Genomic DNA, 27,713 nt, shown 5'->3' on the forward strand with positions numbered 1-27,713 from the left:
GTGACTGAGCCCAACCTGCCCCTTTATCCTTAAGAGAGGCTCCGGCAGTGATTCCTCGTGCTTTGATGTTGGAATCAAATATAGAAAGGTTAATTATGCCATAAAAAATTAAAAAATGTTTAAGCGCCCCATCTACTGTAACAGTACAAACTTTCTTATTATTATACCTTTTAAAATAATACGTGCGCCTGTCACAGTACAACCTTTCTTATTTTGCCTGTAGTGTGATGTTGGAATAAAATATAGAAAGGTTAATTATGCCATAAAACATGTTTAAGCGCACCATCTACTGTAACAGTATAACCTTTCTTATAATTATACCATTTAAAATAATAACATGTGCGCCCTATGTGCTGTCACAGTACAACCTTTCTTATTTTGACTGTAGTGTGATGTTGGAATAAAATATAGAAAGGTTAATACAACTGAACGAATGCTAGGCTCCCAGACTTTCCACAGTATTAAAAAAAAAAAAAAAAACATGGGAAGCCGTATATTATACCATACTGTATGATATTCGGCTTCCCATGACAGAGTGAAGGCCCTGCAACAACGCCCACCTGGTAGCTCTGGCCAATCCCTCAATAGAGATGTTGGAGGGCGGGCTGTAGGCGGGCTATGACATTAGCTTTTCTTTTCGTGCTGCATGTATGGCTGGAGCCATCAAGTGGGCGTGACTCCGAAGATTGCCGAACACTGCCTCCCACAATCTATCATGGCCTGCAGGATAGCATACAACACCGGTGACTAGGAATTAACTGGTGGAACGCTAGAGTGCCTGCTAGTATTTCGGTAAGGGACACTGATTAAGCAGGTGTTGGTGTACGCTGTCTACACAGAGGGCAGTTTAACGAGCACTACATTGAACTAATGTCTTTTGCGTGTACGTTAGTTAACTGTGCAGATCGGAACTGAGTGCTTTGAATATGGTGAATACAGTGTTGGCTACCTGGTACACTTTTCCCCCATAGGAGATGGTGACTAAGTGAGTTGGACAATACATATCTTAAGAAACAGGAGGTTGTCATAGGAATATGGAATTAAACTAGAAATGTTCGTTTAGACAAATGGGATGTTACCCAGCCACGCGATTTTTAAAGTTAGCATGAACGGCTGGTAACGCCATACCATAGCACCGAGAATTGAGACTTTTCCCATAGGAACACTGTTATGTAAGGCTCAATCTCTCGTGTTGTGGACTGTATGATTTTAACACGCCTTTAAAGTAGAGCAGAGTATGTGTGAATGTTGTTTACAAACCCCACGTTAAAAAGTATCGAAGAACTGATGACGAGTAGTTGGGTCTTTTTAAACGTATAATCAGCATAAAAGCCTAGCAGCTGCACTTGTGTTGGTTCTCATAATATGTTCTGATTTGTGTTGTTTCCCAGATGCCTGTCCAGTGAAAGGACATTTAAACAGTTCCGTACCAAGGATACTTTGAAACTTGAAGCAAGGTAAGCGAGTAGAAGGCAGATATAAGTTCTGTTGAGGCTAGAGCAGCTTGAAATTTAGTATTTATTCTAAATCGCTGCCTTTCTTCTTTTTCCTCCCCTAGAATAAGCATGTTGGGTCTTGTGTTCCCTGACAAAATATGGGAAGTTATGTTTGATTGTGTATCTTTCTGTCCAAACGTTGGTCCCCTGAAGAAGTTCTCGTACAATGTGCCACCAACAAGTGAAGAATGAAACATGTAGGGTTGTTAAGCACTATATTTGATAACAGTGCTTTAGATTAGAGCCTATTAAATAGCGTTTTTTCCTTTCGTGAAGAGAGGATTTATTTACAGAGGACTATTGATCAGATCAAAGGGTTATTTTGATTCTAATAAGCCCTTTTGTGAGTATTCCAACGCTTGTTTTGCACAGTCTTTTTGAAATAAACATTTTACAAATTATTTTGCACTTTAGGTACGACCTTACCGACAGTAGGTGGTAGTCTACTGGGAGGTATTGTCCAAAGAAATTTTTAGAGTTTTTACACTTTGAGTTATTTTGGTTTTATGATATACTGAATGTTTTTATGACTGTTCATATTGATGTAAGACACTATGAATGTTTTTTTATTATATGATTGTATATTTTTTTTAGTGTGAAAGTATCGATTGATTGAATAAAATTGTATGTATTAACACCTTTTTATTGAAAGACATTTTTGCGTACTCAGTACCTATTTGGTACATGTGCTGAGTAGTCCATAGAATAGGCAGAGGTAAAGAAGAGACATACAGGTTCTTGAGTCTTTAAAATGCCATTGGTCTCTTTTGGTATTGTAAGGCAAATCAAGTTAAGCCATATTGATTTTCTTTAGCATCAAGGCAAGTATGGTGCTGGGGAAAATAACATCAATAAACAAAATATAAATGTGCACCATCTCCTATGTCTACATGGATGGTAATGAATGTATAAGCTATGTTTAGGCCGCTTGATGTATAGGCAATGACCGGCTGATAGAGAACTGTGTGTTAAGCTGTTACCTGCAGAAGGCAACTTTTTTTCATTGACTAGTGTAAGTTTGAATTCACTGGTAATGAGTGATTACAATCTAAGCATGTTTGTGGATGTGTGTATGGGTCTGTTTTTTCCCATCTGCTGGTGCACACATCTTTCAATGTGTATAGGTCTGCCATAATATCAACTGCCGGACTCAGGAAGGAGCGAGATGCGCCATCGTGCTCAAGATGGACAATGTCTCAGCAGTCAGGTACATAAACTGACTGGGAGGGACGAGATCCAAGATGCTGGCGGAGATAGCCAAGGAATTTTGGTATCTATGTCTCCAGAGAGGAGTCAGCGTGACGGCAGAGCACCTGTCTGGGGAACACAACCAAGCTGCAGACTCGAACTCGAGAGAACTGAGGGACTCCAGCGATTGGCAGCTGGAGGAGTCGGTATTCCAGGAGATCATGCATCAGAGAGGTCCGTGTCAGACAGACCTGTTTGCTTCGAGGTTGAATGGAAAGATCTCCAGATTTTTCACCTGGAGACCAGACCCAGAAGCAGCGGCAACAGATGCATTTCTCCAGGTTTGGGGATCAGCGAAGGAATACGCATTCTCGCCATTTGCCATGATAGCAAGAACTGTTGCGCAGATCAGGAGACAGGGTGCAAAAGTGATTTTAGTTACACCCGACTGGAGGGGGTCAAGCATGGTTCCCAGATCCACTGTAGATGTCTTACGACTTCTGTTAGGGAGAATTCTCGTAAATGTCTGGTTTCCCTTACCTAATGAGTCCCTCAGCAGCTTTGCTGGATTTCTAGGATTTATCCTTTTAACCTGGTAAGAGTGTGAGCCTTTTTCCCACTCTTACATGTGTTTTGCTGTGTGTATTTTCACTTTTTGGATTGTCGATCCAGAAAAACACACCCCTCGATCATGGGGAAATGTACTATGTTGGTTGAAGACCAACCGTCTCATGCTCTTAGTGTTAGGAATACATAATCATAAGCTTGACCGAATTGCGGCCATTTTAAGGTGACATAAATCGCCATCTTGTTTTCTCTAACGCTTGCTTATTGCTTTCTGTTCTAAATGCTTCGCTAACATGATATTCTGCTTTACCAATGTGCAATGCAAGGCCAAGGGAAATATGCTGAAACATAACGCAGCAACCCTGATAGAAATATCCGGTCTCCTCCCGCATGCTATCCTTGAAAGAGGGCAGCGAGGCATCCTAGTCAGCCCACAGGTGCCAGTGTGTCTCAAAAACACAGTGAAAATACTCAGAACAAATATTAAATTGCTTGAATTATGTTCTTCTTTGCGGCCCCCCTTCTCGAGCCCTGTAGAGTCCTGGAGAGCGAGTTGACCCCCAGGACCCAAATAGAAACTAGGAGATAGGAAGGCCTGGAATGTGGCTCTCCCCCCCCCCCCCCCACATGCAGCTTGCTAGCGAGAACAGAAGCATTCTGTTCTTTTCAACAAAGACTTATGTCTGAAGCCTTACAAAATTGCAAACTGTTGGTAAAACAAATGTTTGAGGTGTCATGGGGGTGTGGCTAACCAGCCATGGACTAGGACGTGCCTGCGAGAGCTGCTCCGATGATCCGACTCTGATCCTTATGGAAACGCATTCAAATTGCTCCAAAAATAGAAACGCGCGCGTGGGAATGTATGCCCTACCAGAACTATGGAAACTGAAGCCCACTGTGCAGCCATCAGAAGGATAAAAGACTTTGAAGCACCCGGCTGCACTGATACAATGTATCCAAGATGGCGGTGAACAAAGGAGGAACGGCCATGGCAGTGGGAGCGGCCATACGGACTTGAGCGTGATGCGAACAGCGAGACCTTGTCCCTGAGAAGACGTGCTGATCCCTGCCCCCTAAACGGTGTGCGGTGGGTGTATGGAAGACACAGTGTGTGAGGGGCAGGGAGACGAGCAGACACAGAGAGTGTCGACAATAGCTGCGTGTAAGGCTGGGGGAAACGTTGTTTGGAGGCAAGGCAGCCCCCAGCCACACCAGACAATCGAGCGAGCGGCTCCCGCTGCCTGCGGGAGATGATACAGTTGCAGCGTGGGGCTGCGGAAGAGAAGTGCCACGCTGGACGAGCGAGTGTGGCTCCCGCTGCCTGCGGGAAAAGATACTGTTGCAGGGCGGGGCTGCACACGACAAGCGAAGGAGAGGCGGAGGACCCGCTTGCAGGCGGTCACCGTGCACGGGCCGGATCGAAGGTCCTGTGTGTGCGCGCGTCCGGCGCCTCAACATATGGGTAGGCACCCGGGCGGGGAGAACTATTGGCGGCAGGCTCACGGCCCTGCAGTAAGCATCGGGAAGCTGATCATTGTAGCGGTGGATCAGCACGGCCAGCTCAGCATTGTACCCGTGCTGTGGGCTATCATAACGCCAGCAAATATATAAAGCACGGGCATTCCCACAGGTTGCCCCCAGCCATACAAGTCCGATGTGGGAGTGAATCAGCTGGGTCTAATGAGCTCTTGAGCCAAGCACTGGTTAGGTGCAGGAGTGGCTCGAAGGCGGTGCAGCCTTGAACTATCACTATGCATTCACTAAATGCATGGCTGCAGCTGCCTGAGGAACACTAATACGCAGACCACTGTCTTGTTGTAATTTAATGCCTGGCATGCTGCACTTGGAGCTGAATATGTGAGCCTGACACAGCGTAGTTTCAAAACCAACGACAAGACTCGAGAACACCGTTACACAGTCCACGGTCCTGGTGAATAACTAATGACTGGCGAGCTGTGCTGAGGGAAGAATGGGGGAGACTGGCACAGAGTAATTTAAAGTAAGCGACAAAACTTATGGAACACTGTAAAGCAGATCAGTACCTGGCAAGCCGCGCTGTGATGGGTATGGATGAGACTGGCACAGCGCAACTGTAGAATAATTAATAAAGTCGACTCGACACGTGGGAGGACATAACCCACTCAAAGACAAAGCACATCGCACATGTTCCATACGGGCACTCCAAGGTTACCAATCTGAACCTGGGGGGGACTCACTGGAGAAAAGGAGGGACATAGAATCAGTACTGCCACACTACGACAAAACTATATCGGAAATCAGACTAATATTGCAGGTACTGAGGGAGCTACCAAAAACATTGCTTAAAAAGGGGGGCGCTGTTGCGCCGAAGCAAGATGGCCGCCTAGGTGTTGTGCTCCGGACGGGGAGAGCAAAGAACCTTCGCGTTCAGGCCCGCAACCCCATTGCATCCGCCTGAAATCGATGGCGCATCCCTATAACCCTATCCTCTGTGGCCCTGGGAGGTTTCGTGGAGAAACGCGCCCCCGGCGCTGAGCTGTGGTCCCCCGTCCCCGCTGGGACTCCTTCTGCCCGATCTCCCGGTGCCGCTCCGTGGACCGCGGCCCTCCCAGCCACTTGGGGGTGCGGCGTTGCGGCCTACTGCGGGGGAGGGGCCTGCAGAGCCGGACTCTGTTCTTCCTGCCCTCCTGATGGGCTGCCTCGCCCTGTTGGCCCGCCACAACTACTGGAGATGCGACCTCTGTTGACACCAGCGACGCCTGTACTAAGGGATTACCGGCACGGCTGGCCCGCCGACTGTGGCTCGGCGCCTACCCACACAGCATCTTCCTCCCTGCCACCCCTCCGCAGGCGCTCCGGTTCAGGCCTGCTACCAGGTAGGAGGTGAGGGGGGTTGAGTGTGTCTGCCTCCAACGGGCCTTGGCCCTCTTCATCGGCTGCCGCGTGGGCGCCTCACGGCTCGCCTCCCTCCTCCCACCGGTTGAACTACGGCCCCTCCGCCGACCCGGTGCTGCACGAGCGTGTGTTTGAACGCCTGGGGGAGAACCCATAGCGCTGCTGCTGCCTGCTTGTATTTTTTGGGCACCTTGACTCGACCCTGCTCATAATACGCGCCATCATCGCTCCCTGCTACTGGCATCCTAATCATCTGTGCCCTGCTGGGGATTTCAGATTTTGGCCGGGAGGCACACATATGAACTTCTCTACTGCACATTTCCACCCCCTGTGGTGTGAACGGCCGGCTGCATCGTCCACGCAGTAGCTCACAGCTGAATCTGGGATTGATTACTGGACCTCACCACCCATGGAATTGCTTGTAGGGGTTCGGTAAAGCTGAGGGAACACCACTGTTCCACAGATCCACAAGCTCCTGGCTGGTGTTGGGCCATCCCTTGCCACCAGGATTACCCTGCTTGCAGCGGCCCACAGTGACTGAGAAGATCATACCCTCTCTTATTAGCCTGCTTCTCGTGGCCCCTGCCATTGCTGCTCCGGCCATATCCTCCCGCGCTATCATAGAACAACTGTGGTCCGGTGCGTTATCACAGCACAGGCGTCCTGTGGTTGCGCCGGGCACTCAGTGGTCCTCGCCTGCCCAGAGCAGATCATCCTGAGCTGCATCCGGAGGGAAACTTGCCACACTTGACAGCTGGCACCTTCGGGGCGCCGGTGAATTGATCTCTACTTGCCATCATGGCCAAGGGAGCGGGAGCCGGAAGAAAGCAAAGCTCACTAAATATGTTTACTAAGACACCCTCCAGACCACCGACTGAGCCTCCAGAGGGAATCGCCCACCGCCTCCATATCCTCCTCCAGATGACTCGCAAAAAATGTTGGAATACATACGCGAAGGCTTCACCACGCTGCATACTAAGTTAGACGATATGAATGGTACCATCTCGTTGATAAAGGCTCATATCGAGAGAACAGATAGCCGGGTCGCTGAAATCAAAACGAGGGTTGGCACTACTGAGGATGACCTTGGTTCCCTCCGCGCTGCGGTTACCACTCTTACCAGTCGGGTCCTGGCAGTCGAGAAGAAAAATTATGATCTTGAATCCTGCTCCAGGCGGAATAACCTCCGCATTGTCGGCATGCCCGAGGACAACATTGGGGAGCCCATGGAGGAATATGTGGAACTAACCCTTTTAACACTACTGGACCACCCTAAACTGTCAGCACAATTTGCGGTGGAAAGGACGCATCCCTCCCTGACGGCGAAACCTAGACCTGGAGCACTTCTTCGCCCCATCATAGTCAGGATCCTGAATTTTCGTGATCGAGATGCCCTTTTACGAGCGGCCAGAGCCAAGGGGGGAGCTGCTCCTTGGGGGGGTGAGGATACACTTATATCCGGACTTCTCTGTGGCTGTGCAGCAGGAGCGTAAAACCTTTATAGCTGTAAAAAGAAGACTCAGAGACTTAGGGGTTAAATACTCTATGCTTTTTCCTGCAAAGCTGAGAATCGAACACTCCAACCACACGTTCTTTTTCACTATCCCAGAGGAGGCCTCCAAATGTATAGACGAACACATCCCGGGCTGAACCACTTAGTGTCTAGATGGGATGTGTACCTACTCTGCATACTGCTGTGCCTAGGACACGCGGGGGACCCCTGTTGGCATTTCCCCCTATGATGGCACCTTATTGTTGAAGTTTATTGGTTGCTGGTTTGTTCACGTTGCTCCTTTTATCCTATGCAATTGTTGCCCTGTGTGCCACGCTGACTCATTGTATCCAGAGGCATTTTACTCCCTGACAAGACCCCATCTCGGGTGACTATTCTATAACTACTCTACTACCAGACCCCCGAGGGTGGGCCCCTGGACCCCTGTCCCGCCCTTACCACTCGGACTCCACATTTTGCTCCCCAGATGGTACATCGAGACCGATGGCTGCTTCTCTCCGGCTTCACTGGCTTTACTCCCCATTGGCCATGGCCCCTCTATTACCTGCACATGCCTCGAACACTATGGTAAATACTATTAGATTGCATACTCTCCTCACTCTCTCCCCAGTCCGGAGCGCCACTGCCCGGCAGCTAACACTCCCCCAGGCGTTGATGCCTAGAAGTTCTTGGTTGATATGGGTTAGTTTGCGTCTCGTCCCTCCGATTGGGGAAGGGATGTGGGTGAGGGGAGGAGTAGGGGACGTTATGGTTAAAGTCTTGACGGCCACTAGAGGCGTACCATGTGCCGAAGCAATGCGTTTTGAGTACACAGACGGGGCGCCACGCACCGCCGGATCCACTAGCTCCCTGTGGCTGGTGCCCCCGTGCCAGGAATACAAGCAGTACCCACGCGAGTATGGCTAAAACTGACCTGACCTTCATGAGCTGGAATATCCGGGGGTTAGGCAATCGCAGAAAGATGAGACAGGTACAGCTACATGCTGAACGTTATGGGGTGAAAATCCTATGTTTACAGGAAACCCATGCTCGATTGGAGCAGTGTGAGCGGTTTGCAAGGCAATGGGGGCCCCAGAGGTAGTATACCAACTATTCTACGCAAAGCCGTGGCACCCTCACTCTAATACACAAGAGCCTGAAATTCACATGCCATCACTCGCATATCGACCCTCTGGGCAGATACGTATTGATCACGGGAAAACTGCTCTACCAAGAGATAGCCATCCTGAATATATATGGTCCTAATATCGACGACCCTGAATTCTACCTACACTTAGCTGCCCTCTTTGAAAGTTACCCCCTGCTCCCAATATTATGGCGGGGCGATTTCAATACCATACTAGATGTCACCCTAGATAGGTCAGGCACCACACCTCGCCAACTTTCCAAGGCAGCCTATACTATCCTTACATCCCTTCCCCGTCACTTGTGGATGTATGGCGCCTAATGAACCCTGATTCCCGCACATTCTCCTTTTACTCTTCAGTTCACGATTCCCATTCCAGGATAGACAGATGGCTTATAACGGACACACTGGTCAGATCCTTGTCTCACTTGGCTATCCTCCCTAGGACGCTTTCAGACCATTCACCGGTACTCATTTCCCTAAACTGGGGTCAGGATGCCGGAAAAACTAGGCAGTGGAGGCTGGGACCATATGCGCTTCTCGACCAGGCCTTCGCAGTCGAACTCTAATCTTCCATCGAGAAATTCTTTGAGATAAATACAGACTCAGTAACATCACACGCTGTCCTGTGGCAATCGTTTAAAGCATATGTGATTGGGATGGCCATATCCAAGTGCTGCGGCATCCTTAAATGAATCCGTTCTGACATTGCTGCTAGCGAATCGGCCCTGGCTATCCTTGAGTCCCAATATGCCCAAGACCACTCCCCAACCACTCTGGCTGCACTGGGTTCCGAGCTGGACAGGTTTCGCGACGTCGCCCAGCGAGAGGTTAAATTCCTAGACTCCCCTCAGGCGATGAGGAAATACGGAGAGGGTGAACGCCCCGGTCGTATGCTCACCAGGCTATTGCGCCGGGAGTTCGATGCCCCCCATATCCCTGCGATAGTGAGACCTGATGGCTCGCTCGCCACCTCCCTGCAGGACATCAACTCCCAGTTTCAGCTGTTCTACACCTCCTTGTACTCTGCAGCCGATGGTCCCCAGGTTCAGGAAATTGATTCCTACTTAGAGGGCCTTCCCCTATCAGTACTGTCCACTGAAACCAGCCTTCTCCTGGAGAGACCGTTTACCTCTGAGGAACTTGACGAGGCTATTGCGTTGTTGGCATCAGGGAAGGCTCCTGGCCCCGACGGGCTCTCCATGGATTTCTATAAACGATATAAGTCTATCCTGATTCCGCAACTGTTGGCCTTGTGGGAGGAGTCGTGTGAAAAGGGTATACTCCCTCCATCTCTCCGGGAGGCACTGATAACAGTGCTCCTCAAACCAGGTAAGCCCCCTACTCAGTGCGGCTCATACCGACCGCTGTCATTGATTAACAGCGATGTTAAAATATACGCTAAACTGCTGGCCAACCGCCTAGCCCCATACATGCTGCACATCATTCACCCCGACCAGGCGGGATTTGTCCCTGAATTTGAGGAGGCTCTTCAAAGTAATCAGCAGAATCAGTCCGACCACACAGGCAGTTGCAGCCACCCTAGATATGCAGAAGGCATTTGACTCGGTCTCATGGAGGTATCTATGGCGAGTCCTCGAGAGGTGCAAGTTCGGCCCCAACTTTCGTGCCTGGGTAAAGCTGCTCTACACTGCCCTGTCGGCCAGAGTTCGTACCGAGGACAGATGTTCCACTCCCTTCCAGTTATCCAGAGGTACACGACAGGGTTGCCCCTTCTCCCCCCTTATATTCGCTATAGCCATGGAACTCTTTGCGGACAAGTTACGCCAATCACATTCACATAGTAGCCTGCACACAGTCGGCCAATCCGATGTAGTTTCCCTATATGCAGACGACGCTCTTCTGTACATCTGGTCTCCCGACTCTAACCTCGCCCCCATACTAGCGGATGTGGCTCGCTTTGGGGACATATCTGGCCTTAAAATAAACTTCTCCAAGTCCACCTTATTCCCACTTACGGACTCCACACATCCCCCCTCAGATTTATGTGGATTCAACTGGTCGCCGTCCAGCATCACCTACCTGGGGGTGGTGGCTTCCCGCCACGTGGCCAAGCTTCGCAAGAATAATTATCAGACTTACTTAACTAGCCTCGCATTGAGGTCTTCTTGCTGGTCCAAACTCCCCATATCACTAGCAGGCAGGATTGGAATACTTAAAATGGTGGTATTACCCCAACTCCTGTACCGATTCTCTAAGCTCCCTGTGTGGCCTGGGGATGTTTTTTTCAGAACACTGCGCCAGATAAGCAACACCTTTCTGTGGCATTCGGGGGCTGTCCACCTTAAGCTGTCCACATTGACCGCTCCCAAGGAACTGGGTGGGTTCAACGCTCCAGATTTCATCAGATACTGGGTGGTAGCCCAATCGCAGTTTGCATCATATTGGTTTAATACCACTGATTTTCCCCCCTCCCACACGTTCGGCTGGAAAAACTGGCGGTCTCGGACCGCGTGAAAGGTTCCCTGATCCTCAAACCAGCACCCCCTGACCCAGACTCCGGAGACCCGGTAGCTGTCACGTCTTTAGCATTGACCAAACTTTGGACAATGGTCGGCACGCTTCACCTGTTCCACGGAGACCTGCCATTATGGAACTTTCTTCCCGATGTCCCACATATCCCACAATCAGTCGTATCTCACTGGGCAGATGCTTGCTTCCTGGCACTCCAAGATGCCTACGAACAGGAGAACTTTGAGTGGCTAGATCTTCCCTTACCCCTTAGACGCCGGCCTTCAGTATGGCTACAATACTCCTCACTACGGAAGAATCTCAAATCCAAATTCCCTAATTTCCCCGCCTTACCCCCTGACGAGCCTATAGTGGCGGAACTTTGCTCCTACCTCTCCTTTAGGGGCAAGGTGTCGAGACTGTACTCTTTACTGCAGAATGGGGCGGCCCCCTCGTTTACAGGGCTGAGACACGCATGGGAGGATGATCTTGGAGTTGAGCTCACTGACGAGAGATGGTCCCGAATGTGTGCCCGCACCCACAATGTATCCTAGAACACTAAATTTAAATTAATACAATTCAAGGTGCTACACAGATAGCATCATACACCGGTAAGGCTACATCGCATGTTCAGCAGCGTTCCTCCCAGCTGACCCAGGTGTGGCATGGATCGAGCCTCCTACATTCATATGTTATGGCACTGCCCCCGTCTTACCCAATTCTGGTTAGACGTCTGCTCCACACTATCGGATATCCTTGAACACACTATAGCCCCCACCCCATTACACTGCCTGTTTCATGATTTCCCACAGCTGCCCCGCGACTCTAAGAAACTTGCAGGTCTCGGCATGCTGTTGGCAGTCCGCTGTATGCTGTTGTGTTGGCTCTGTCCCAGGGCCCCTACCTATGCACAGTGGCTCAGGTCAATTACATGGGTTCATGATACTGAGGAATCCTGGAATGCAATGCAACACTCACACCCGAGGCCAAAAGACTTCTGGCGGAAGTTCCGGGACTATATGGCTGCCGTGGCCTCACCCACAAACTCTGTCTTGTCCTCACCTGAAGGATCCCCATGAATGATGTCTTCCCCTGATACAGTTGTTAATGTCCAGTCTGCTGCCTCACTCTCTGTATACTGTAATTGACGCATGATGTGTTGCTCATTATGTATGTTGCTGGTTTCTTTGGCTCATTGCTGGTGCCATGTGGCGCCTTGTTGGTTTCTGGTGTGTTGTCAAGACAAATAAAGAAAGTTTTTAAAAAAAACATTGCTTAAAGGAGGAACGTGGAAGGACACAGCCCACTCTGAGATTGACCTTGTGCGCTGCCTTGCAGTCGGCCTACGGAGGTCACCCGAAGACTGACTGATATTGGTGAAGCCACAGCGGCACAGGGAAGCTGATATAAGACGTAGCGAGATTGCAATATGTCGGTGCAAGGACTGAAGTCCAGAAGTAAGCAACCCTCTATGGATGCCTTTGCAAAAGCGCAGCGAACCCCTTCGTCCCCAGTACAAAAGACGGGGGAGGCATCAGGGAATGACCCCCCTGGAGGAGAAAACCAGCAAGTCCTAGCGGCCATAATGGAGCTTGAGTACTAAATGGGGTGCAGCGATGGCGGAGCTGCGGACGGCCCTAGAAAATAAAATAGATGCCGTGGGGATTGAAGTTACTTTGCTGCAGCAGGACGTTAAAGCACTAGCGGCTTGGAAAGCGCAGTGAAGACCAACACGGATGTAAGCACGAATAATGCGAAGGAGGTCCATGTGCTCAAACAGCAGGTTGCCAACCTCGAAAACAGGGTGGAGGAAGCAGAAGGACGGGCGAGACGGAACAACATCCGAGTGGTCGGCCTTCCAGAAGGAGAAGAAGGCCAGGACCCCACAGATTACGTGGAGAATATGATCCTGCAAGAAGTGAGAGCGGACAAACTCTCGCAGGGATTCACGGTGGAGCGGGCACATCGGGCCCTCATGAGGAAACCACGGCCTGGAGCTCCGCCGCGGTCGATCATTGCGAAAATCCTGAATTACAAAGACAGGGAAAAGATCCTGGAGTATTTCCGTAAGGGTGGAACGATAGAAAGAGCCTCCTCCAGGGTTACGGCATACCCTGACTTTACTATGTTAGTGCAAAGGCAACAATATAGTTATGTTGCGCTTAAGAGAAGACTGCGTGTGGCGGACATCAGGTACATGTTGTTGTACCCAGCAAAGTTGAAAGTTCTGCACAAAGGCAGAGCGCTGTTCTTTGACACCCCAGAGGATGCAGCGTTGTGGTTGGATCTACAGGGCTGCCCGGCGCAGAATGAGGAACAAGATCCCCAGGAGCACGATAAGTGAAGACACTATGTCATGTACCGGGCGAGGGTGGAAGAGTGGGGAATCTGGGTATAGCGCCTTGAATTACTTGATAGACATGGCGTAGCCCTTGAACTTTATGACTCTATGGGACTGGAATATAGTGTGTTAAAACGCAAATGAAAACGGAAGCATTGGGCGTAGCAACTCTAAGCAAATAGGAGCGGCAGGACTGCACTTACCTAACCCCGAGATCTAGTAAAAAGGCGGCCAATAAGGCGGCCTCACCCTGCTGAGCCGCGGGTACGGGTTATACCAGAAAGGGCTAGATGCGGGGGTGCCTGAGATCCAGGGATGGAGCTGGGCAACAGTTGGGAAGGGTGAAGTTGGGGTAGGGAAGGGAGGAGGATGGGAGGGAGGCGAGGGAGTTTGGGGTGTTTGTAGTTTGGGGGAGTTTGAATTGGGAAACAAGCCTATATAGATTAAGATGGAAGTGGGATCTGGACTGCACCGGTGTGAGGGGGAGGGGGATTCTAATGGGTCATGGGGGACCTTAAAATAATTACGTGGAATGTCGGGGACTTAATAGTTACCTAAAAAGGAATAAGGCTATGTTGTGCTTGCGCAGACAAAAGATAGATATTGCACTGTTGCAGGAGACACACCTGACACGGGAAAAGATGGAGATGGTGGTGAAGAAATGGGAAGGGGTTGTGGTGGGCTCGACATACTCAGCCTATGCTATGAGGAGTACTCATCTGGGTGCCGCCGCACGTCTCGTTTCAGCAGTTGCAGGAAGTGGCGGAAAGGGATGGGAGGACGGTTATACTGAGGGGATTAGTGGAGAATAAAGAGGTAAGCATTGTGAATACATAAGCCCCCAACCAAAACACGGCAGCATATTTCAGAACTCTGTGCCATAACCTCAGTATATGCATGGGTGGGGCGGTGATTTGGGGGGGGGGGGGTTTAACTGCGTATTAGACCCCAAGGTAGACAGATCGGATGGGAAGATTGATAGACCTGCCCCGGCGGCTAAAGCGTTGCAGACTCTGCTGGACGACTTTGGTCTAACGGATGTGTGGAGGACAAGACACCCCCATGATAAGCAATACTCGCACTATTCTGCCCCGCAGCAATTGCATACGAGGCTGGACTATGTCTTTGCTACGTTGGACGTGGTGATGGAGTGTACTCAAGTAGAATATAAAGCAAGGGTCCCCTCAGTATATTGCCCCCCGTCCCGTCTTCAGGGAAGACATAAGATAGGAGATTATAAATTACTTTGAGACAAATAGGGGTAGTGTTGACTCGGCTAGTACATTATGGGAAGCCTTCAAGATAGTGATGAGAAGGGTAGCCGTAGCAAAATCGAAAGGCCTACAAGGTGAGATACTGGCTGATATACACGGAACCGAAAGGGAACTGTAAAAGACATTGAAGGAGGGAGGTGCAGACATGGAATTGATACTGAAACTGCAGCAGAAATGTGCGGAGCAATGGGAAAGATTATGTAACCTCAACTATGAAAAATACATAGAGAGATAGCATGCGGGGGGTATAAAACAGGAAGACTTCTAGCGTTGCTATACAATTGCGAAACTCCCAGACACATGATTAGAACGATTGCGAGGGAAGATGGTAGTGTAGCTGACACCCAGGAAGGTGTTAATCAGGAGTTTGCAGAATATTATAAGTTACTATTTGGGGATGAGGGGGGGTAGTAGTCTTGGGGAGATCACAGAAACACTGGAGGACATTGGACTGCCCAGGATAAGTGCAGAGGAAAGAGAGGAGCTGGATGCACCGATTACCTTGGAGGAGTTGGAGGAAGTGGTGAGGCAGCTGCCTACCAGTAAGACCCCAGGGTCAGATGGGTTCCCAAGTGAATATTACAAAGTATATAAGGAGGAAGTGCTCCCCCAATGTTAGCAATGTTAAATGAAGCGTTTGAGGTAGGACGGCTGCCGGAGTCACTCAGAGAGGTGATCATAATACCGCTTCCCAAACCCAACAAGCCTGGGCATAGTTGTGGCGCCTATAGATCTTTGTCAATGTTGAACCAGGACATTAAGATATTGATGGCTGTCCTGGCAAACAGACTACGCAGAGTTATTGGCAAACTAATACACCCTGACCAGACGGGCTATGTCCCGAATAGAAATATAACTCATAACTATAGTCGACTCCATCGGGTGGTTGAGTGGGGGAGCAAGAACGAGTGCGAAATGGCAATTGTGTCCTTAGACGTGGTTAAGGCCTTTGATTCAGTTAAGTGGCCATGGCTGCTGGCTGCCTTAGCAAGTTACGGAATGGGGCCTGGATACATAAGATGGGCAAAGATGCTATATAGTGAACCGTTAGCAAGGGTCAGAACAGGATCAGTGATATCTGAAAGATGGCAATTAAGTAGAGGCACCAGACAAGGGTGCCCATGGTCCCCAATGCTCTATATACTAGCCTTGGAGCCCCTAGCGATATGCCTTAGGCAAAAATATGATACCATGGGTATCGAGGTGGGAGGAGAACGACACCTGATTTCCTTGTATGCCGATGACTTGCTGCTGTACCTGAGGTATCTGGAGGAAAATCTTCAGTACATACTAGAAGTGATGGATAAATATGCCGGGCTATCTGGCATAGCATTGAATCCCCAAAAATCTAGTATCTTCCCGCTGGGTAGTTATAGGGGAATCCCTATGGGGAGGTTACCGGTGCTACAAACACCATGGGCGGTTAGCACATTCAGGTATCTTGGGATAGGCGTGTACCATACGGGGGAAGAGGAGCACAGACACAATACCGTAAGAGCCGTTGCGAGAATTGAGAAGTACATGAAGTTCTGGGAGAAGTTGCCCCTAGCGATGATGGGTCGAGAGGCGATGCTTAAGATGGTGGTCCTGCCAAGGCTCCTACACTATTTCGGAAATATTCCATATCTGATACCCAAGAAATGTTTCACCAAACTGAACAGCATGTGTAGGGATTTCCTTTGGCATGGTACCCGGAACAGAGTGGCATTATGGAAACTGCAGAACTGTTATGAAAAAGGGGGAATAAAACTGCCCAATTATGAGGTCTATTATGTAGCGAGCCAGTTGCAATATATAGCTAAATGGCTCACAGATGAACTGACCCCCGAATCCAGGTTGTTTGGACAAGAATGTGCCTCATTTTATCTGAAAGAATTGATCTGGTTGCCCAAGACAGAAATGGAAGGGCGCCCCAAGATGATGAAGCTCGGGTGGGAGATGTGGCGCTGAGCGTGCCAGATGATGGACAACCCATTCGCATGCTCCCCGCAGGTACCACTAGTCGCACTGGCGGGGGGAGATGAGCAGCTGAGGATGATACTTAGAAACCACTGGGAGGCGGTTGGGGTAGTGACAATGGGGGATATATGGCGGGAGGGGATCATCATAGTGTTCGAAGTGCTGGGGGAAGAGATGGGGATACACACAGGCCAATATATTACAAATCACAGGATGGTCCAGAGAATCAGAAGAACATGGCCTGAAACGGTACTGGAGGGAAAACCAGATGCTACTGTAGACATGATATATGATATGACAGGGGGGGGGCATGAGATCTCCAGACTGTATGAGATGATGATGTCCAAGGTCGGGAAGGAGTTAATACAACTGAGACTAGACTGGGAAGTGGAAGTGGGCGCCCCACTAGAGGACGGTATGTGGGAATGTGCTTTGGGATACCACAAGAAGGTGTCAAGGAATGCTAGACTGAAAAAGATACAGCGATATATTACGCATAGAGCATACATGATGCCAGATAGGATATCCAAGTTAAAGGACGCTGGGAGACAAGCATGTCCCAAATGCGATGAGGAAAAGGCTGGCATGGTGCACATGTTCTGGGCATGTCCGGTAATTGAGCGCTTCTGGGGTGAAGTAGCACAAAAACTAGAGGAAAAGGGGGTCACAATGGTTGTAAATACAGCTTGGGCTTGCTTGTTTGGTGGGTTCCCCAGATCGCAGAAACTTAAGCATGTGAGCAAATTGAAGGATTTAGCATATGTGCTTGCAAAAAGGAGGATTGCCATGGGATGGAAGACATGTCATAAACCACGGGTGGAGGTGTAGTGGAAGGATTTGCAGAAGTGGGCAGAGGCAGAAACCATGGTATGGCAGGAGGCGAGCGATGTAGGCGGAGAGGAGGAGGCGGGAAGCCTGATAGCATGGAGATCCTTAATAACCGAGTTGTTTGGAACGGCACAAGATCTGACAAGATCCACGGGGGGTGAGACCCCACCATGCGATGCAGATACAGAGTGCGTGGAACAAATAGGCTCGTAAGGGGGGGTGGGATGGGGGAAGCAGTGGCCAGAATAACTTGATGAACATTTGTATTGTTGATGCATACACTGCGTGTGGTTGTATTGTTTTTGTTTGAATAAATCAATAAAAAATAAATGTTTGAGGTGTCATACTCGTCACGATTGTCAATCATCGTGCTCAGTTCAAAGGAGATGTGCAAGGGTCAGTTTTTGATGTAACACTACTGATTGTAAGATGTTAGTTTTGTATATATGTAACTGATGTATGTGTCTCGCTCTCTTGCATCTCCCGAGCTCTGTTAGACACACGTCGCGGGGCGTGAGACCAGTTGGCCAACTGAGACTATTTACTTTGCAATAAACCCTAGCTTTTGAAAATACAACCTCGTGTCTGGCGTAACAGTTCGTGTGTGGTGACTGTGCCTTGTTTCCACATTCGAGGGTCCCTTAGGGGCCCCTTCAAGATGGCGCCCAAATAGGGACCCTCCCCCACTTTTCCCATCCTGTATGTTGCAAAATAAGGAAGGCGGTAAGAACGGCGAGGACGGGATCGATCGAGCCGGGATCAAGAGGTGTTCAGGGCGCCCTGCGTAAGCATTGAGACTCCTTTCTGCAGATCTGCACACAGCTGATCCCTGATCGACGTGCCCGGCCAGTGAACAAGGAGGCGAGGGTCCCGAAACGAGGCAGAGCCGAGATACACAGACACAACGTCATTGGTTGCGTCAGTATACGGACGAATGGTGTCTTGGAAAGACAAATTGACTAATCAGGTGAGTCGTGCCCGATTCGTAAGTAATCCTGATATTGGTTGAGAGTTGATTTTGCAAAATCAAACACCCAGAGTAAGTTTTATTAACCAAGGGTAAGGTTAAAACATGCCTGGGGTATTGTCCACCCTAGCAGGGTTTTTCCGCTGCGGCGGACAATCTTTGGAAACTGGCCAGGTTGCACCTCCGGGGGGAACGCCGGCTTATGATATGTATGTGAAATATGGTTTGGGAGCGATAATGTTTTGTGAAATTTGGCATAAGCAAACCAGAAAGCAGGAAAATCTTCAGTGGCCGAGGAATGGGAGTTTTGAGATGGACCGAATAGATAACCTGGAAAAGGTTTTTATAAGTAAAAAAACAAGCCCGCAGCACTCGATATCCTTAGAGATTGGAGGAGGGAAGCGATGGTCCGATTTAGAAGTAGAGAGAAACATGCGCGCAGGCATAAATCTAAATCAGAAAAGGAGGAGGAGGAGTGGAGTAATAGCTTGGGGAAAGCAAATAGACGCGACCAGTTAAATATCGAGAAAATATATCCACAAAGAGAGTTACACTCATCAGACGAATTGATAAATAAAATATTAACTGAAACGAAACAAGGCTGCTCAGCCCCTCCCAACCCCAGCACAGCCACAGGCTGCATCACTAACCGCGCTGCCCACTAGTCCGCCCGCCCCGAGTGTTTCGCAATTACCACAGCCCCAACAGACGTCTCTCGCTTACACTGCCCCCTCCGCACCTACTGCCCAAGAGGGTGTCTTTGCCCGACTGCTCCCCCAATAAGCGAACTTGAACAAAGTGAATGTGTGAGAGTGACCCACAGCGCGATCAGCAAGGAGAGAAAGCGAGAGTTGCAAGAGCAGGTGGAAATGTATATAGACGCGAATGAAGAGGCGGCCACGCTAGCGTCGATGTATGATTTCAGGAGAAGCAATGAAAGACGGGTATTGTTGGAATGCATGGGGGAATATTTGTCGACAAATATTAATTGGGAAGTTGCCGCCACAACGATTGTTGGATTTAAATGCATTAGCCCATTGTAGAGAGAGAGATGAAGAAATAAAAGAGCATGTGGACCGACTTTTTGAATTTAAGAATGAACTTGATGAAGAACATTCTGAAGTACTTGCCACACCAGGGATATATTGAGAGGGGTAGGAAAGAAACAGTACCCAATACACAGCAGCGATTCCTGCCACCACCAGGGCAGACAGGTGATAGACAAAGACTACGAGTGTGTATACGAGAGACAATGAGATGGATGTCGAGCCCTAGGACTTCCGTGGGGGAGATAAATGAGATATGCAATGAGTATCCTTTGCAAATAAGAATAGAAGCCCTGCAGACGATAGTAGCGGTGTTACTCCAGCAAGTATCAGGACACAACAGGGGAAGGGGAAATGCACAGAGCAGGAGTAATTTGAATATGCACGGAGGGCCCTTGGGATTAAATCAATGTGCGTATTGCAAAGAGGAAGGACACTGGCGAGCGCAATGTCCACATTTACAAAATAGAGGTAGGTACGGTCAGAGAAGACAGCACAGAGGGCACCCAGGAACAAATGGCCACAACAGAAACCATATGCAGCAGCACCAGAATAGTCAAGGGAATGGAGCACAGAATCAAGGCCAGGCTCTGAATCAAACTACTTTTACCCAGAATCAAAATCATCAGGGTATGCAAAATGGAAATAGAGGAAGAGGCGGGAACATTTTTTTTAATCCAGTGTCCCAACCAGTAGCTGTAACATTAGGCCCATTCACTGAGTACTGTCCATTCCTGTTAACACATAATTGTGGGGAGAATCTTTTGGGATTAAACTTATTGAAACAATTGAGTGCAGTTATTCACTGTACACCAGATGGAGTGTTTTTAACTATTTCACCACAGAATGTACCAGTGTCAGAATTTTTGTCCAAACCTTTGCCAGGAGAATTGAGTGACGTGCCAACTTGTATATGGGCAATAGATAGATGATAATGATGTGGGATGCTTGAAGATAGAGCCAGTGAAGATTACATTGAAAGAGGGAGTAGCGTTGCCACGTATTCCACAGTATAAAATTTCAGCAGACGGAGAGAAAGGATTGAAAAGTATTGTCTGATTTGGTAAAATTGGGAGTGATTGAAGAGATTACAGGCAGCATATGTAACAGCCCCATTCTTACGGTGTATAAGAAAGGAGGTAATGAGGTACCATATCGTTTCATAATTCATTTGTGCGCACTAAACAAGGCAGTAGATCCCCCAATTCCCATTGGTTCCGGATGTTACCACAATTTTGACAATGATCGCAGCTTCCGCAAAGTATTTTAGTGTTATTGATTTGGAAAATGCTTTCTTCAGTATTCCAGTACACAAAGAAAGTAGATATCTGTTTGCTTTCACACTAGGAGGGCGATATTTTACTTTCACACGCATTCCTCAAGGCTACACAGAAAGCCCTATCATCTATAGCAGAGCATTAAAAGAACAACTAGATATGCTAGAGCTACCAACAGGTTGTCTATTGCTCCAATATATAGACGATCTGTTGATCGCAGCAGACACAGAGGAGATTTGTAAAGAGAGTACCATTTTACTATTAACACACTTAGCAGCGCATTGCCACAAAGCCAGCTTAAAAGAGTTTCAGTATTGTCGAAAGGAAGTGGATTATTTGGGTTACTTACTTTCGAATGAAGGGAGAAGACTAACGCTGGAGAGAAGAGAGCGCATTTCTGGTATGCCTATTCCAAAAACACAAAAAAGAGTCAGAGCTATAATAGGCATGGCTTCTTATTGTCGGCAATGGATAGTGAATTTTGCCTTAATTGTGAAGCCGATGGTGGAGTTGACAAAGAAAGATGTTGTGATGCCCTTGCAGTGGAATGAAGAATGTCAGAGAGCATTTGACTTGCTAAAAACTGCATTGTGTTCTGCTCCAGTTTTGGGGTCACCAAATTATGAAAAGATTTTTTAATTGTTTGTGCATGAGAATGACGGCTGCGCGTTGGCAGTTCTAACACAGGAACAAGGTGGAAGAAATAGGCCATGCGGCTATTTTTCTTATGCGCTGGACCCTATAGCGCGCGCACTACCACAATGTTTGCGAGCTGTTGCAGCGGCTGCTGGATCAGTGAAACAAACAGAAGGGATGGTATTGGGGCACACCTTAATTTTGATGGTGCCACATGCCATAGACGTTCTACGCAATAGAATGCAGACGCAACACCTCACCTCTGCTAGATTGACTAGATATGAAATTGTGTTGTTTGCACCCCACATCCAAATTATGAGGTGTAGCGCTTTGAATCCAACAGAATTAATACCAATGCCCGGGGAAAACCTTGGTGGAAATGAATCACCCGCCCCCCCCCATGATTGTTTACAGAGGAAGAAACAAAAGGGAGAATTGATTTAAGTGATACCCCACTAAAAGTACCAGATGGAGAACTGTTTCATGACGGTTTCTGCTTTAAATTACCTGACCGCACTTAAACTGCCGCATATGCCATCACCACGTTAAAGAGTATTGTGGAGAGCAAAAGAATCCCTTACAACTCTGAACAAGCGGCAGAAATAATAGCATTAACCAGAGCTTGTGAGATAGCTGAGAATCTGAGCGTGAATATATAAACTGACAGTACGCCTTTGGCATGGTTCATAACTTTGGCCGACTCTGGGCTGAGAGGTTTCCTAACATCACATGGGGCTAGAATCCAACATGGCCCTTTGATTGTACGATTGCTGTCTGCACTCACGTGTCCAAAGCACCTAGCAATAATGAAATGCGAGGCACACAAAAAGGTAACATGTAAAGTGGGAGAGGGAAACGCATTTGCAGACAGAATTGCAAAACAAACGGCCTATGATATGAGTACAAAGATGTTTACAGTACAAACTGAAGAGGTGTCCTGCATGATAGAGAATGGAATTGCTACTGTCAAAGAGATGCAGGCGGAAGCCACTGTTGATGAAATCCAAGGGTGGGCTGAGGGCTCTGCAGAATTAGATCTGGAGGGTTGTTGGGTGGACAAGAAGAGCGGGAATTGGATGTTGCCAAATGCCTATGTAAATGCAATGGTCACAATGGCTCACAGCCCCACTCATATCTGTGCAAAGAAAATAATTCAACATCTAGCCACAGTTTGGGAAAATCCACTCATAAAAAAGAATGCCGAGAGGTTGGTACAGAATTGTATCGCATTGCGTGCCTACAACACAATGTGGGGAAGGGAACGGTGAATCCAACAGGCAGTTTAAGCCCTCCCTCTATGCCATTTGAGGTGATCCAATTTGATTTCATAGAAATGGAGAGATGCCAAAACTTGAAGTATGTCCTAGTGGTTATATGTGCATTCAGCAAATGGGTAAAAGCATATCCATTGAAAGACTGCACTGCTATAATCACGGCGAAAGTGATGTTAAAGGAATATTTCTCCCGTTTTGGCCTGCCCCGTGTCATATGGGTCAGATAATGGTCCACATTTTGTAGGTGCAGTAGGACTACAGATTTGTGCAGGTCTCCAGATCGATAAGCGATTCCATTTTTCGAGACATCCGATTTCGGCCGGTCTTATTGAACGCCATAACGGAATCCTGAAATCTAAGATTAGCAAGATATGTGCAGGATGCAAGTTAAGTTGGATAGATGCGTTACCAATAGCACTATTATGCATGCAAACATCTGTGCAGGTGAGAACTGGGCTCTCCCCATATGAGATAGTCATGGGGAGACCAGCAAATGTTTGGTGTGCTCCTCAGCTGAAGAAACTGAATGAAGTTGAATACCCAGTGCTAAGCATTTATTGTAATCTCCTGATTCAAAAATTGCGTTTGATTCATCAGCAGGTGCAGGGGGCGCTACCGATCAGATATACTGGCCCGGGACACGCACTGGAGCCAGGTGACTGGGTGCTGCTTAAAAATTTTGAACGAAAAACATTGTTGGCACCCAGGTGGCGTGGTCCCTATTTGATACTCCTGACAACGCAGACGGCCATTCGTGTGGATGGGCGTAAAGCGTGGATCCACGCCACCCATGCAAAAAAGGTGCCGTCACCATCTGAAAAACTGACTGATCTAGGCGACCGGAAAGAAACAGTGGTTCCAGAAATGAAAGAAACAATTGCCAGTCCTTTGCCACAGAAACTGCCTGATTCTGAAACAAAGCCTGATGAGATTGCCATAAAAGAGGAAGGGCAAAGAATGCCCCAACGTTGTCCAGCAGATTCTGCATCACTGCTGGCCGACACCAAGCGAATACCTCTGTGGCGCCCACCATCCTCTGTTGCGCCACAGCCTGCATCGTCATCTGGGCGCCCATCGTCATCTGTCATTGCGCCCCAAGCTGACTCCGGAAGTGCACCCGCACTATTCGTTGATCACACGGTACCAGGAGCAAGGCGGTACAATCTACGAAGTCGGAAAAAGGAGTGATAAAATCTTCGTTTCATCAATCTTTTGTTCCCTCTGTTTCCTATTCTCGAATGAAGTAGGAACCGGAGGCCTAGAGGAGAGCTACGTGAGGGTTGTGCAAGTCAGACAGCCCAGAAGCGAGACTCCTCGGTGATAACATCAAATCCATGTGTCCTGAACCCGAGCAGACAAGCGGGCGCACATGGTACAGAAGGCAATTGTTAACTGCTCTGAAGTTCTTTAAGCAGTATACTAATGCATACGAGATCTTGCCTAACGTGTAAGAAATCTAGGCTACTGAGAACTGGCAGAATAGACAGTTGACATTTATTGAACTCATTGACATTCAGACGAGTGCCGCGAGGAGAGATATCCACGACGAGAATCGCTGAGGAAGAAGGACCGTGAGCGAAGATGCCAGAACTAGCTTTTGTCCCCTCCTGCACCATTGCTGACAATGCTGATAATGAATCAAACATAGAAACTGAAAGATTGCATAAAACAAGCTACCGAAAGAATTACATGCTGACCTTGATGATAATCATGTGCATAATGAGCATAACGGCCCCAGTAATAACAGCACTGGTACTGTGGTATTTAGAGGAGATGCACCCTTTAAAAATTCTCTTACCAATTAGGAACATCTCCACCACCGAAATCCCTGTTTGTGTAATTACTTACACTCTGTCCCCAATGGAAGAGAGACATAGAGAGGGTTATGGAAATAATGCATTACAGCAAATTATGAACATGACACATTCAATTTTGAAAAAGAACAACTGTTGGGTGTGTGCTCATTTACCACAGCATGGTGGCAAAGGAATAGGTTGGTACGTGCAGCCACTGACATTAAGTTCTGCATGCAGTGCATCTCTGAGTACATTGTATTGTGGAAAATGGAATAAAAGTGAAACGGGTCAATTAGATAGCACAAACATGAATGAATTTGAAGAAATTATTATTAGACCCATAGGTTGCTCAATATTTCATAAAGCAGGGATGATAACACCAAAAGCTACGCCCAAACCAATGCCACAAGATAGACTGTCTCCACCAGAAAAGTCATCTGTGATTGTATTTCGCATAAGATCAGAAGGAAATAAAGATGCAGTGCCACCCTCTTACACAGTAAACTACAGCCCACTTTCTGTTCCTTTATGTTTAAAAAGAAGGGCTCCTATTTTGTAGGGACATTCACTAGATGTATAAATACAGTGATTATTAGTAGGGAAGTAGAGCCAGTGTATGTAGGTGACCCGGTGTATTTCATATGTGGAGATAAAGCGTATCCTTGGTTACCTAGAAACTGGGGAGGTACATGCTATTTAGGACTACTGTTCCCAGGAGTGTTTTTCTTAGAAATAACAGACATAGCCAAACTATCTAGACCTAAGCCACGAAGAAGTAATGAAGACGGATTAATAGCAGTAGATGTAGCAAAATCATTTATACCATTTTTGGCCCAAGCAATAAACTCCTATAATATTCAACGATTATCCAGAATCTTAGAAAAAACAATAAACGGAACAACAGATACATTATACAACATGACGTTGGAGGAGAAAGGGGTTAGATTGATGACACTGCAAAACAGAATGGCTCTTGATGTAATCCTGGTTGATCGTAGTGGTGTTTGCAAAATCGTGGGATCAGCATGCTGTGTATTTGTAAACGACTTCTCTCCCACGATTTTCGAGGCAATAAGAAAATTACATGTATTAAGTTCTGAACTCCATACCCAAGACGGGGGTTGGGATATAAGTTCTTGGTTCTGGGAATTATTAAATTGATGGGGATGGAAACTGTTTGGGCTTCTGATAGCAGTACTAGGGATATTTATGACATGCTGTTGTTGCATACACTGCCTACCTGTGATGTGCACTGAAATTGGTGAAGGATGTGTACAGATGATAGAGAAAAAGAGCACTAGTAGATCAAGTATCCTTGGTAGAGAAGAGACAAAGACAGCCAAAGAATTCATGTCCACTGACATAGGTGACAACGAGGAGGAAACTGAAAATATGCAAGATTCAGAATCAGAATCTGAAACAGATACGTGGCCGGAAGAGGATGCAATGTATGGATGAGACGTTTGTCATACGGCCAAAAGGAGGGTTTGTCGATCCAGAAAAACAGACACCCCTCGATCATGGGGAAATGTACTATGTTGGCCGAAGACCAACCGTCTTATGCTCTTGGTGTTAGGAATACGTAATCATAAGCTTGACCGAAGTACGGCCATTTTAAGGTGACAGAAATTGCCATCTTGTTTTCTCCAACGTTTGCTTATTGCTTTCTGTTCTAAATGCTTCGCTGACATGATATTCTGCTTTACCAGTGTGCAATGCAAGGCCAAAGGAAATATGCTGAAACATAACATAGCAACCCTGATAGAATTACCCGGTCTCCTCCCGCGCGCTATCCTTGAAAGAGGGCAGCGAGGCATTCTAATCAGCCCACAGGTGCCAGTGTGTCTCGAAAACACAGTGAAAATACTCGGAACAAACATTAAATTGCTTGAATTATGTTCTTCTTTGCGGCCCCCCTTCTCGAGCCCTGTAGAGTCCTGGAGAGCAAGTTGACCCCAGGACCCAAATAGAAACTAGGAGATAGGAAGGCCTGGAATGTGGCTCTCCCCCCCACATGCAGCTTGCTAGCGAAAACGGAAGCATTCTGTTCTTTTCAACAAAGACTTATGTCTGCAGCTTTACAAAATTGCAAACTTTTGCTAAAACAAATGTTTGAGGTGTCATACTCATCATGATTGTCAATCATCATGCTCAGTTCAAAGGAGATGTGCAAGGGGCAGTTTTTGATGTGACACTACTGATTGTAAGATGTTAGTTTTGTAAATATGTAACTGATGTATGTGTCTCGCTCTCTTGCGTCTCCCGAGGTCTGTTAGACACACGTCACGTTGCGTAAGACCAGTTGGCCAACTGAGACTATTTACTTTGCAATAAACCCTAGCTTTTGGGAATACAACCTTGTGTCTGGCGCATCTGTTCGTGTGTGGTGACTGTGCCTTGTTTCCACATTCGAGGGTCCCTCAGGGGCCCCTTCAGGGTGATCTTGAGCACTGGAGCCTCACCTACTCCATGGCCTCATATATTAACGTGTGTTACACAGCACCTTCAGTGCAGTGATGCAGGGTTGTCTTTTAGACATCCCACTGACTCCATTTTTCTGGGGCTGACTACTGTCCCCCAGAAAAGGTAAAGTTTTTTTTTTTTAAAATATTTTTTATTATATTTTCAAAACCAAACAAAACACACATTACAACTGTTTCAATACGAAAAGAAAACATCATTAGACCATCACATTTCCATTAGAACTCCCCAACTCCCCCCGCCCCCCCTTGAACTAGAGCCAGTTCTCACATGTCGTCTACTGGAGCATTATCGGGTAGCACAATACTTAAGCGGTCATCATCCGAGTCCTCTGTTCAGTTGTTACCCTGGTGAGGATTTGCCATAGAGGCCACCAATTGCCGCCAGGCCAGCAGGGGCCCTACTTCCTCTTCGCCCCCCCCTAGTGACCGCTTCAAACCAGACCACAGATTCAGCTTCTGCCCATTTTAAGGGGTCCGCCCACCATAGCTCCACCCTAGGTCTGTGGGCCGCCTTCCAGCCCATGGCAATCCTGCGCTTGGCCAAAACATAAGCCAAGTACTTCATCTTGATTGTGTTTTGAATGTCGGGGTCTAGG

The 27,713-nt window shown here is 47.8% G+C and overlaps 1 protein-coding gene across 3 annotated transcripts in view; it reads left to right on the forward strand.

Moving 5' to 3' along the window:
• The first annotated feature begins 292 nt into the window (after positions 1 to 292).
• Positions 293 to 27,713, forward strand: part of LOC138491537 (aquaporin-12-like) — a 294,433-nt gene continuing 267,012 nt past the window's right edge. For 2 of the 3 annotated variants that reach the window (XR_011276030.1, XR_011276031.1), the window contains exons 1-2: positions 665 to 792; positions 1,392 to 1,457. The gene's annotated coding sequence lies outside the window, so the exon portion shown is untranslated. Of the gene's footprint in view, positions 793 to 1,391; positions 1,458 to 27,713 lie in introns of all 3 variants that reach the window. The other variant, XR_011276032.1, reaches the window with a different exon arrangement.

This window comes from Ambystoma mexicanum, chromosome 10 (genome assembly GCF_040938575.1).
Source record: "Ambystoma mexicanum isolate Mex_15411 chromosome 10, UKY_AmexF1_1, whole genome shotgun sequence".
In the NCBI taxonomy this organism is placed as follows: Eukaryota; Metazoa; Chordata; class Amphibia; order Caudata; family Ambystomatidae; genus Ambystoma; species Ambystoma mexicanum.